The sequence below is a fragment of the Crassostrea angulata genome, chromosome 2 (genome assembly GCF_025612915.1).
Source record: "Crassostrea angulata isolate pt1a10 chromosome 2, ASM2561291v2, whole genome shotgun sequence".
In the NCBI taxonomy this organism is placed as follows: Eukaryota; Metazoa; Mollusca; class Bivalvia; order Ostreida; family Ostreidae; genus Magallana; species Magallana angulata.
Window position 1 is genome coordinate 41,423,492 of NC_069112.1, and position 13,541 is coordinate 41,437,032.

At 32.3% G+C, this 13,541-nt stretch overlaps 1 pseudogene; it reads left to right on the forward strand.

Moving 5' to 3' along the window:
• LOC128174339 (multiple epidermal growth factor-like domains protein 6) overlaps positions 1–13,541 on the forward strand; it is a 228,694-nt pseudogene that overhangs the window by 153,310 nt on the left and 61,843 nt on the right.

The window sequence follows — 13,541 nt, forward strand, 5'->3', positions numbered from 1 at the left end:
TATATATATATATATATATATATATATATATATATATATATATATATATATATATATATATATATATATATATATATATATATATATATATATGCCCAACATATTTTTCTAATATTTATGCAAGATTTTTTAATGTAAAACTTTGAATGTTTCAAAATACATAAATTTTGCAAGGGGATTGGGAATTCATATACAACTTACATGATTAAGGCACATACGATTGCAACTATATTATACATTTCCCGTCGATTTGTTATGAAAATGTCTAAAATACATCAATGCTACAAATGCAACTATTGCATGTATGACATAGTTAAACATTAATTAGGAAACTGCTGAAACATTGGTTATTGTTGCAATGTTTAAGGATCTTCCCAAGGAATGTCGTAACAACAGTTTTTGAACACGAAAAGTATTAGTAAATTCTAGAAATAATACTTACTTAACCTAGTGCATCTGTATTATTTTTTTAAGCCACGGGAAGAAGTGTGTACTAAGATTTTACCAAGTATGTTCCCTTTTTTTCAATAAATGTAGACGAGCCAACGCCCGATAATAGGGACAGCCAATAAGCATTGAGATATCTTGATAAAAATGATTTTATATTGTCTTTTCACATTGACAAGGTATGTCAAACGTACATGAATACATAGATTGGGGACAAGATCTTCACACTGGCTTGTGCTCCCGAGTTTGTAAGTTCAACTTTACATCAAATTGGAAATAGAAAAAAATATTTATTATTTTTTAAATGTTTTTTTAACAAATATGACATCATAGGAACACATCCACAATAATTTACTGATACAATTGCGTTTCGATAATTTATATTTTATCATTAGGTATGTTCCACGGAATATTCAAAGTCCAATACGTGCAACCAATGTTGTAAAACAGATTTCTGCAACAAAAATTGTGAGTTTTCAATTTTTTGTTATCAATAAAGATCCATCCGTTCTAATTCTGAAAATGAAATATTTTGGCTGCATTTGTATTTTGTTAAAGCTAACAAGAGGCTATATCCATGCATTTTTCCTCTTCTCTTCGATTACAGCCATATTAGAGTTTCGATCAGAACCACTTGCCCCCATATAAGGCCAAACACACTATTACATGTAATTACAATTTATTGTATTTAATGTGCACTTGAAGAAAAAACTATCTAAACATGACTTGCCGATATTCTTTCAAAAAATTTATGCCATGCTAAATCATGATTTTCATTCCTTTTGTTTTCAAACTTGTTACTACAAATTATACTTTTTTAAGTCCATATAACCTAAATGCGTCAATCGGAAAGAAACCGATCAAGACTTTTCGACTATAAAAATAAATGTAATAACTGTTCAGAAGCAATTGAAATTACATTTGCATGTAGTATGGAATCAACAAATATCAATATGGTGTATTGTCTTCAATCAAATATTTTACTTTTACCAAATTAAAACTATTATTTTTTTTTTCAAATAACGTTTAAAAATACAGAATAGCTTTTTCACATACCAACCCCCCCCCCCCCCAAAAAAAAATGAAAGAAAAAGAATAAAAAATGAACTTAATATTGATACATTTGTAGTATGCAACTATTCCAAACGTCCATATGGTTTTTAAGTTGTATTGGAATCGACCCATGGCCCTGGGATTCTTGATTTAAAAACTGTTGTCACCAATGTTGGAGATGGTTATAATCCAGAAACAGGTTTTTTCACAACACGTACAGACGGAACATTTGTTTTTACCTGGAATATTGAATCTTTTAACGAATCTGTTCTCGTTGCATTAGAGGTGAATGGTGAAGAGAAATCATCAACACTTCCAAAACAAATGTATTTATCAAGCTACAGTGGAAGTTCGTCTGCCATCCTCAACCTTAAAGAAAATGATAATGTGTATTTGAAGTTATTCAATGGAACACTACAGAAAACATTTACAATGTTTAATGGCTGGAAGCAAAATACAGGTTAAAATGTATATTCATCTTAATAAAAAGTTTACTTTTACTTCATTTAAGGAATTTAACCCAAAAACAAATCAATGACAAAAAAAACAACAACAACAAACAAAACACAAAACAAAACCAAACAAACAAACAAACCACAAACGGTTGTTTTTGTGATTGCTTGTTTCCTTTTTTATTTGTATTTATGGAATACTATATTTTCAGAATACTTACCTGCATTTTACGCCATTTGTCCAACTTCAAACTGTTCAGACGATTTACACATTGTTACAAATAATGGAGTTTATGACGAAATTTCTAACACTGTTTCATTCAAAGACGATTTCTACCTTCCTTGTGAAACCCGAGACGATCATCTGCAATCATCTGTTCCAATATGGTTAAACAGTACCCAAGTCAATGCATCTGATATAGGACAATTCAATGCATTTGGTTTAGTGAAGTTCTCCCAACATGGTACGTACTAAAATGTAATCTGTCTAATATGTGTTCTTGGTATAACTGGAACTTCTTACAGTTATAGGATGGGTGTCTTTTTTGATCAATTTTCTTTAGTAAGTTTAACATAACATAGATATAATATATCCAACAGACAACCCATGCAATGACATCAGAAAAGAAAATAATTTGACTAAGACGTTCTCAGAAGAAAAGCTTGGAACGACTAGTTCTTGTGTGGATAACACAATTCATCTAGATCTCGATAGCAGCGATGATCAAATATACACCGTTGACAAAAGCGGCATGTTTGCTTTTACTTTCTACATATTATCCTATACGGCTGACGCACTTTTTTCACTTAATGTTAAAAATGTTGAAATCCTTCAAATCGCAACAAGAGGAAATGTACACGTTTGGAATTACAGATCTAATACAGTGTATGCAATTCTGAAGTTGAATGCAGAAGACAAACTGGTTTTCAAAAAAATAGAAGGCAGTTTTCAAGATGTTCGGTTGGCTAGCTGGATAATTGCAGAAAACCCTTGATCGTGTTTTGTGTGAAATATGCTCTTATCAAATATATTAATGCAGAACAAATAAATGGTTCTTATGATTTCGAAACTAAGATTTCAAAGATGCTGGATAAAAACGTAAAATAAAATGATGTACCGGTATTTGCTATTTTTTATAGATGACAAAAATGATAAATGTTGATTTATTCAATCTGGTATAATGGGAACAATTAGTATCATGGTCAATTACTTGTCAAATTTCCTAATTCAATTCAATTTGTATTTCTTAAAGTGTAACTAAAATTACATGCTGATATGCTGATACAATTACGAACTGCTTATACCTAATTTATGCCCGCAATAGTTTCGTTCTAGGCAACAGCAGATTTTGAAGTTCATAATCACATTACTATGTTAAGGAATACCATCCTTACCACGCTTCTCTTTCCGGGGTCAATGATGGAGTTTATATTAACTAAACACCCCTAGTCTTGTTTTTGCCTGGTCATTTATGTAATTTAAATAAGGACAGAGTGAGGATTTTTTCTCGTTCATTTTTAGCTTCATTTTTCATGAGGATATTCTAAAAAAGAGTGTGATATTTCTTTGAAACAAAGAGAACCAGCCTTGACATACTACATGCATCTGGAATAAAACAAAGAATCTTGGAGAAATTGTTTTTCCAGTAATAGAAATAAGCAACCTTTTTTTGTTTTTCGCCGTACATTTTTAAATGGGTCATTCAGTATATTACCGAACTGTTGTCATCAGTTTACTGTACTGTGGCATTCAAACTTTTACGTTTGATTGTATCGTTTAAAAGACTATTTCTTGGCACAGATTATTCTCTACGTGCATTTTATTTATATATCTTTCGAGTACTGATAAGCAGGTTTTTAGTTAAAGATTAAAACAGATATACAGCAAAACTCGGTTATAACTCGTCACTGGGACCTAAGAAATTACTTCGTTATATCCGTAAATCGTTATAACCGTATAAGAAATTCATAAAATTTACATAGCTTAGGATCAAAGATGACTTTGCTATATCCGTGAATTCGCAATATCCGTGCTCGTACTAAACGAGTTTTACTGTACACGTAACAAGCACCTCAAGTTCTCACAGCAATTATATTCTCAGATAAGAACTTTTGATGCGTATTAAAATTATCTTTGCCAGTCACTTTGGTCTGAACAGAATATAAAAGTGTAGAAACTCCGTTAGTTAAAATAGATATAAACATATTCAGGGATAACACTTCATAGGGGTTAAAACAAAAATAGATATACCCCTCTCATGTTTTTTCTCGTTAAATGATTCGCCTCGGTGGTAGCACCATCTGGTGTTGGTTATAAACAGTAAAGGGGAAACCGCCGAGAATCTAAGGTATCGGATATAAAACTCGTTGGTGGAAAAAAATCGAATACCACTTTAATAAATATATTCAATCCGTGATGTTTAAATACCATTATCTTAGCACTATTTGAGTTTTATTTTAAACATTTATGAAAACCACAACAGTGTTTGCTATATTTGTTAATTTCATAAATGTATATGCATGTAAAGAAATTCGACACAGTTACATAAAGAAATATGATCTGTGTAGCGACTAAAATGTATATTTTTTTGGAATAAAAAATCCTTTACTTCAGAATTTGAGATAAACACCTCGTTACTAGACAAAAGAAGAGAAACCATACTCTCGGCTTCAGGACAGGACCGACTATCCATCCATTCGACAACACCAAGTATCTAGACCCATGAGGCTTTGCTCATTTTTTTTTAAAATTATCATCTAATGACATATTTATAATCTAATGTGTACATTCATTGCACAAAACTACTTACAACAAACATTTGGGGGGGGGGATCACATCCCCTCTAAATAAAATACAACAAGGTTGCTAGCCGAAGGGTACTGTCGATGATTATTTGTTGAAATGTTCTATCAAACTACAACTACCGGTAAAAACGATAACCCGATTATTTCCTTCTCTGAATAAATGTACATTTAAGATTATAAATGAAATTAACTGCATGATAGTTTAATTTTTAAGTCCCGGGGGGTCTAGATAGTTGGGTTTGGGAATGAAGGGGGGTTGAAGGATGGAAGAGGGGGGGGGGGGGTACGGTCCTGTTCTCAAGCACCTATGCTCATTTGTTGATCCAGGGTATCCGGACTGCACTTTTTAAATAGTCAGTGAGTCATAATATGTACAATACAAAATAGTTCTGATCTGGTTTCTTCAATTTTCTTTAGATATGCAACACTTCAACGCTGATATAAATGTTTTGTTTGTGTTTGGTCACTGTTTGAATTGCAAACTGTACTGCCTTATTTTTAGGCACATTGCTATGTAAATTAGATTATCGATTATCCGATTTTATTTCAATCGGGCACAATGTTTCACTCTGCCAGAATGGTAGCTGATGAACAGAGTAATAAATAATCCTGATATCAATGAGTTTGGTTTTAAAAAGAGGCAATTGGTGTCTTTTTCAATAGAAATCTATCAGAAACATTTAGTATATGAGAATGTAGAAATGATAAATAAATGAGAGAAAAATATAAAAAAAATGTTTTAATACTATGACTTCTGTTTGTTTTATGTGTTCGTTATATAATACGATTTTACGTTTTTTGTCATCATGTTCTTTTTTTCATATAATGCTAAATACCACTATAAAATAGCTTTAGTTTTTCTCGAGAGCATTGGGGAGAGGGACGCACAAGCAGCTGGATGATGTTAAAAATGTCTTGCGATAACGAGATAATACTTTCTCTGTACTATAATAATTGTTATTGTAGTACAGAAATTAATTATTATATTTATAAAATGAATATTACAATGCCAAACATATGTGCCCTGAACCACAATCCACGGGTGAAATCGCACCCTGGATAAGTATTCATTGACCATGTAATAAGGTACGGGTTCAAGGCTGAGAGGAGAACATAATAATATTGTGTTATCCTGTGCGCATATGTAAAGTAGTACCTGGTATTATTATTCAAATTGGCAAGAAGTTTTCGCTTGATAAATAACAATATATCGGGAATAGGTGCAGGAGAAAATTTGAAATTATAGAAAATGTCTGTACAAGCCATGGGCCTATTTCAATTAACCTTACGATATTATTGCTCAGTCGACGATTAGCTGTGTGTAAACATGTATTTGATATCATTCTCACTAAAGACAGTATGGACAAATCTTACGATTATATCACTTAGCTACATGTATACATGTAAATATACAAACTGAACTACCCAATACCCTGGTTTATAATGTTAAGGCCAGTTGGGCTTTTTACTCAACAAGTCCAATTTCTAAATTGGTATTAATAAATACGGACAGTATGTGTTTGTAAAACACTGATACCCTGTTAGGCATCAGATACATTAAAACATCTCTGTTTATGTTATATATGTCTTTGTTGGCATTTATAATGCCAAGAGTAGTCTTACATGTACAAAAGTAGACTGGACTCAGTGTCATATTAAAGATTAAAAAAAAAACACTGTTAGGTGATGTCCAAAGAAAATGAAAATAAAAGATATAGCCGCTCAACGTTGAGCAAAATAAGCATTATTCATTGTAAAATCAAAGAGGGAAAGGAAGTTTGGTTTGTGTCAATAAAGAATAAATCTGCAATTTATAAAAGCTCTACTACCTACCGTTATAAAAGTGAATTAATTAATGAGTACTCTGCTTTATGACCAGAAACGGACTTGATGTGTCCGGTCGGCATTTGTGCAGAATCGAGGACACTGACGGTTGTCGCTCGGCATGAGTGGTTAGTGTAAATTGTAGATATCCCTGATGTTTTACTGATAGGTTGCATGAACTGTCCGAGTCCATCATGACCAACTGCAATGTTATTGAAATAAACACCATCCTTAGGACTGGTTCTTGGTTGTTGGAACAAGTGTGGACAGTTTGGGTTCAGCCTTCGGATCAGCTTGACAAGAATACGGACTGGACATCTGTCACTACCTGAAATTGAAACAAATCGGTTATCTATTGCTTGAAATTCAGTTTGTGATGCTTTTAGAAAGAAGATACACAGTTTTTTTATTACATGTATTAACAGAATGTGAAATAGTTGTAGCAGAAAGTTATATGATAACTGTCTAAAATTACTTCTTAATCAATGAATACCTTTTATCTCATACATTCTGCCATCTGAAGATCTTTCACTATCATCCTGGTGGTTTTTGGTCTTTTCATCCCTTGTTTTGTAAACAAACAGTCCACCATCTCCATTCATCACAGCAAAATCATCTCTTGTAAATTGTGCTAAATTATCCATGCCCTTCTTCCAAAATGTAGTATAATATCCAGGAAGACCTGATTTTCTAACCATATCTTTTGTTAGTTCTACGGAGCACAGTTAAGGCTGTCAATAAACTCCGTTCAGACAAAAAGTACGGGAAATGTGCATTATGACATCACAGTATATTACAAACCTCGAAAGTACTTATTAATCTATTTATTAGTAAAATTAACTTATACTAATCTTTTAATTAAAAACAACAAATGCTATTACTTACAATTTTGATGTCTATTATATCGTACACACTGAAAAATAAGCGAGATGTCGTTCTCGCTGTACTACAAAATATGACGTCATATGCTTCAAAATGACGCATTAAGTTAAATCACTGAAGGCTATCGTGCAGTTTTATAGCGAAGAAAAATAAATGTCATACAGTAACGGAAAAGTATAAATGAATATTTTGTTTAAAATTATTATTAGTAGAATGCTACCTATATAGTCTTATTTTCATTTTGTTAAAAGTATGCATCAAATAAAGAAGCCACCTCGGTTTTGTATAAAATATCGTATATCTAAAATCTGAGTACCTAAATAAATCACTTAATTGCAAGGGCATACACTAACCTGATCCCGACAAACTTTTACATGTGAATTTGAAATATGCTATGTAACTTAAAAACTTCTACGATCCTTGTAAAATCTTACAAATTAATTATTTTTTGATGAAATTAACCCTGTGACCTTCAAAATTATTCAACATATGCATTATAAATTACGATGTCTACTAACAAATATTCTTATCTTAAAAATTTCGCACCGTTTTTCAAAATCTTCGATATAACATCAAGTTATTTCATAATTCAGTTGTGAATTTTGACATGAATATGCCCTTGCAATATTGAATTTTTTAAATGACCTCAAAACCACAAATACATCTGCTTGTACCATGCGACTACCATATCACGTGACCACTATGAACATAAAATATTGTACTGTTATATATATATTCTAGAAATATATTGCACTTGAGTGACTGTTATTGATTTTAAAAAGGACATGCCAGTTTAACTAAAGTATACGTGTTTTCATCACAAAAATTTGCCCATATTTTTATTGACCGCCTTAACTGCACTGTGTAAATAATGATACTTAAATAAACTGAATTGATTTCTTTAATTTCAAATCTTTAATTTGCCTGTGGCTCAATTTACACGCAAAGAGTATTCTCTTCAAAGATATTGAAAATTACCTTGGATTACAAGATATGGGCATCTTCCAACCGTTTAGTTAAATAATCATAGATGGTCTCCAGGTGTTGATCTGTTCTGGCTGGGTAGTGTTCTATGACCCCAAGCCCCTGGGTTTTTTTTTTAGATCTTTCCCGATACATTTGAATGCTTTCGTGGATTTCTTAAACTCCTCTCCCTTTACAATCTTTATATCTTTGTGTCTCTCTGTTGTAATCCCTGTTTAACGTAAGCATTGTTGACTTTTTTTATACATATCTTCATCCTTTCTTTTTTTTACCTCAATATCGTTTATAAAACGCAAACAAATCAATGATTTATAATGAGCGCTAGGAAGCAGATCGCGTTATTACACTCCCAGAAGCATATTGACGTAAAAGGGATGCATTTAGTGGCACAATTTGTACTACATACTATAAGGCGCTACTATAATGCACTCTGCACGTAACTTGTCTCATATATTGCTGTTAATTTCAACATGCAACAAAGGATTTTAGTGCGTTGACTGCAATGAAAAATGTGGACACTGTCGTGAGGTAAACCAATGCCACCATATAAATGGTACATGTTTAATTGGATGTGCTGCTGGCTTTATGGGATATATGTGTAAAACAGGTATGTAGACATGTACATTGTTAATGAAGGACATTTTCAACATAAAATGAATGATTTGACAACAATTTTTTTTATCTTTATACCCATATTGAAAATTAATAAGTAATAACTTCAAGAATAATGCAGTTTACTGTTGTCTTTTGTTAAACTAGCTTGCTCTCGTGGGTTGTTTGGGGAAGACTGTTCTAAGAAATGCATCGACACATGTGCAGGATGCAATGATATTAATGGTTTGTGTGAATATTAATCCATACCTGGCTGAAAGGGATACTTCTGCATCGAAGGTTTTGCTCAAAATTATTATATGTCAGAGCGTGAATTGTTCAAGCTTACGTAAACTGCCTGTATTGCTGTCTTTGGATTGACACATGCATGTATTAGTACCAATCTGCATAACAGTAACGCCTAACCATTATATGTTACACAGCATTCATTATTATTGTCAAAGTTGGAAACAACTCAAAAAAACTCACTATATGTATCATGTTAAGATAGATTTGATTAAAAGCGGCTTGACGAAAAAGTATAAACTAATTTTATTTACTCCGAAGCATTTTCAGTTATTTTTTTGGAATTACTTTACTGGTATGAAGTGTAAAGACGATACCTCACTATATGTATATAGTTAAGATCGTTTTAATTAAAAGCGGCTTGACGAAAAAGTATAAATGACTATCATATACTCTGAAACATTTTCGGTAGGTTAAGAGAAATTACTTTACTGGTATTAAGTGTAAAGTGTTTTCCTATGCATAACAGTGTTCAGTTGTAAAGTTGTTCAATCATACCATTGCATCTAATCTAAAGACTGATTGTGTTTGATTGTTCAAGATATAAGATGATAAATAAATAAAAATGAGCTATAGATTCGTTTCGCTATATAATATATACTGGTTAGTGTCACTGACCGCAGTGACTTGTGGTTACCAATGGACCGTTTCATAATTAATTATAGAGTATGATAATACCTGACGATCAGTCAATAAGACCATTTCTCAATGAGCTAGTGCAAATGCGCACGCAAACATACACGTCTATGTAGTGGGTAATAGGAATGCACAGCTATAAAAAAAAAACAACAACATATCAACCAAATGAAAAACTAATGTGTAGAGGTAATGCACGCATACAAAAGGTAAACAACAATCATCAAATTGTACGCCGTTTGTAAACTTTAGCATAGCATATCATTATATAGCGCTGTCAACGATATTCTTGAGATGACTTAAGAGGTTGTTTGTGCCCATTGTTGTATTTTACAAACATCAATAAATATTATGGATTGTTATCGTTGAAGAATGTGACAAAGGGTCGTATGGACATGGATGCAATGGTACATGTGGATACTGTCATGATATTAAGCAATGCTCTAATATCAATGGAACTTGCTTAACCGGATGTGATGCTGGCTATGAAGGGGATTTATGTAAAACACGTGAGTAGTCACACACCCTTCAAAACCAGCGCCACATTAAAAACCTATCATCATGACGCAAGGTTTGGTCAAAAAAGGTTAGATCCTATCAATATATGTGTTCTTTCATCTCTAGATGTGGTAAATGGTGATACATTGTAACATATACACAAGGTTAACAGAAAGCACTATCAAAGTGTATGCTTTTGTTAACGTTAATATAGCATAGCATAGTATAGCACTGTCAACGCTATTCTTGAGATGACTTACGAGGTTATTGTATTTTACAAACACTAATGACTTTTTTTGATTTTTATCTTTTAAGAATGTGACGTACGGGCTTGAATGCAATGATACATGTGGATACTGTCATGATATTATCCAATGTTCTAATATCAATGGAACTTGCTTTACCGGATGTGATGCTGGTTATGAAGGGCATTTATGTAAAACACGTGAGTAGTCACACACCAAGGTACATTCGAAGCTAGTGCCACATTAAAAACCTATCATAATGACGCCAGCTTTTGTCATTTTTTTTACAGCGTAGTTTAAACAATATTTTATTATGTAAAAAAATATCACATAATAGGATTGGGCAGCAGGCAATCTGCCTATTTGAGCCCTCTCCTTTAACAGTCAATTTGACAAACATTGATGGTACAATGTAACAATAGAATATAGTAGAGAAAAATAAAGGAAAAAAAAATAAAAAATAAGTGGAATCAAAATGCTCGGTACCGGGTATTATTTATGTACAAAATGCAAAATAGTTGTAGAAAGCTAGCAATTCATCTGTTTGAGTGACACTGTGAATAATGCATTAAAACTTAAATCTTTTGGTAGCTTCATGTACAATCTTAAATATAGCAACATTTTCGTTATAAGGCAAACTACTGTCCCCATATAACAATAAGTCCAGAGAGATGGGGATATCTAAGTGTAAATTACTTATTGACTGTATAAAAACTTGCCTCTGTGCATCATAATGTGGACAGACAAAAAAATAATGATAAGCATTTTCAGATACATAACCACACATATCACAAATAGAATTTTCACACAAAAAATGATTGAATAGGTCAGCATTTAAATTGCTTGCATTATTTCTTATCTGACAATGTATAATATTTGCTTTTCTGTTTCCAAAGTCATAAAGTTTGTTTGGCTTTCTAAAGAATATGTTTTTTATGGCTGTTTTGAATGAAGACTCAGTTGGTAAATGATTTTTTACAGCGTATCAAGATATGTTCTCTTTCATCACTAGATGTGGTAAATGGTGATAACATAAACATGTTTAAAACAATCTTATAACAAACATAGACTTCTGTATTATGTATTAACAGTGTGTGTTCAGTATATCATTCATAGTATGCACATTCATATCATTTTATTGGAATTTTATAGCACAGCATGAATTAAAACTGAAAGTTATATCGATATTGACGACATCATGAATTTCACAAACAACCGACCTGAAATTTTTTTTTCTGTTCAATTTTTATCATACAAGACTGCGTCAAAGGATCGTATGGTATTGGATGTAACGAAACATGTGGACACTGTCGTGATTTAAATCAATGCTCGAAAGTCAATGGCTTGTGTTTGACCGGATGTGATGCTGGTTATAAAGGGGACTTTTGTAAAACACGTAAGTAGACAATCGTGAAAGTATATGTGCAACTAGCAGCTTTTATCATTTAAAAATATATATACATGTATATCTATGAAATTAAAACAATGGTGCAGGGTTGTTGTAAAAATGTTACGGCATATTGGTATTTTGTTTTTACAATATCGATATAGGGTTAAAAGAAATAGTATAAACATATTTACGATAAACGTATTGCAAAAATACAAAATAGTCGTAGCATAAGTCAGTCCTGCCAAATGGGAACTGGTTCACTGGATGCGATAAAGGTTATCAAGGAAACAGTTCAACATACGTGAGTATGCAAAAACATCGCTGAAAGTATGCATTATGTTAAGATAGATAGAGAGAGAGGTAGATAAATAGAAATAATGGATAGATGATTGTATAGATGGACGATTGACGGCCGGTAATACGGATAGATAGATACATTAACAGAATTATTCATTTTAATGCGTTAGGGATATTGACATTCCAACGAGTAGACAAGATTCTGCCGTGTCCTAGACCGTGCATCTTGGCCCCAAGGTGGAATTTTGCTATCCCATGCATGTACGAGTATGTGATAGATAATTATTTGTTTCCATTATTTGGCATGAAAAAAAACGATGTCTGACAACATATTTTATGACGTTCCAAGGTTTACTTTCGGTTTATCTATCTGCGTTCTACAAACAGTGCACGTGTAGAAGAGAGTATACGACAATATTTTCGATGAGAATATGATATATTTTACTCAAGTAAGCAAACAAATGACTCGTAGATTTGCTCATTCCATCAATTCTCATTTCCTTACAGCATTCATAAACGATGTCTGTTTACATTTCACATCAGCGTAGTAATACACAGTGAACGACAAAAAAATCTCACATTGCTGTCTCACATTGGACAAGCCGATCTCACAACGGTGATGATGCATGCGAGATAGATAGATAGATAGATAGATAGATAGATAGATAGATAGATAGATAGATAGATAGATAGATAGATAGATAGATAGATGTAGATAGATTGATAGATAGATAGATGCTAGATATATATATTATATCGTCTTAGTTTGTGTCTTTTGTTAGATTCCAATAACTTATTAACATTACATGCATTTCCAGAGTTAATCGTCTGCCTCTATAATAGTACTTACGTGTCAAAAACGTTAACAATCGTTAATCTTTAATCCGGTTTAATCATCTACCGCTAATACCTGAATCCTCTTTACTTGATCTTTTTTTAGTATGATAGATTTGCAAAATACACTGTGTACATTGTATTCAACTTAATTGTATAAATAAAGGGCCGCGAATAGTAATTGCAATGCGCAGAGTGTTTGTTTCAAACTATGGTGTAGCGGCAATCATTGCAATGATGTCAGTTTAGGGAAAGGTATGGTAAGTAAATATTTTCATCTTACCATGATTTGATTTA